The 264-nt window shown below is 27.3% G+C and overlaps 1 protein-coding gene across 1 annotated transcript in view; it reads left to right on the top strand.

Annotated features, from left to right (window-relative positions):
- Window positions 1-264, top strand: part of LOC128251011 (peptidyl-prolyl cis-trans isomerase 1-like) — a 214,131-nt gene that overhangs the window by 13,691 nt on the left and 200,176 nt on the right. The window lies entirely within an intron of this gene.

Raw genomic sequence — 264 nt, forward strand, 5'->3', positions numbered from 1 at the left:
CGATATATATATATATATATTATGTGTGTGTGTATATATATATGTATATATACTTTATTAATAAAGCTGCAAAGACATCACAGAATCTGTTACACAGAGTTTCACATGCCCGTTTGTAGGACAGTTTTTGTGATGTCTTTGCAGCTTTGTTAATAAAGCATATTACTCTACCTCTGGTAGTCAAGTACTATTTTTTCCACCTTGTTTCACATTTATGTGCTTACTCTGGTATATATATATATATATATATATATATATATATAT

This window comes from Octopus bimaculoides, chromosome 27 (genome assembly GCF_001194135.2).
Source record: "Octopus bimaculoides isolate UCB-OBI-ISO-001 chromosome 27, ASM119413v2, whole genome shotgun sequence".
NCBI classification, from domain to species: Eukaryota; Metazoa; Mollusca; class Cephalopoda; order Octopoda; family Octopodidae; genus Octopus; species Octopus bimaculoides.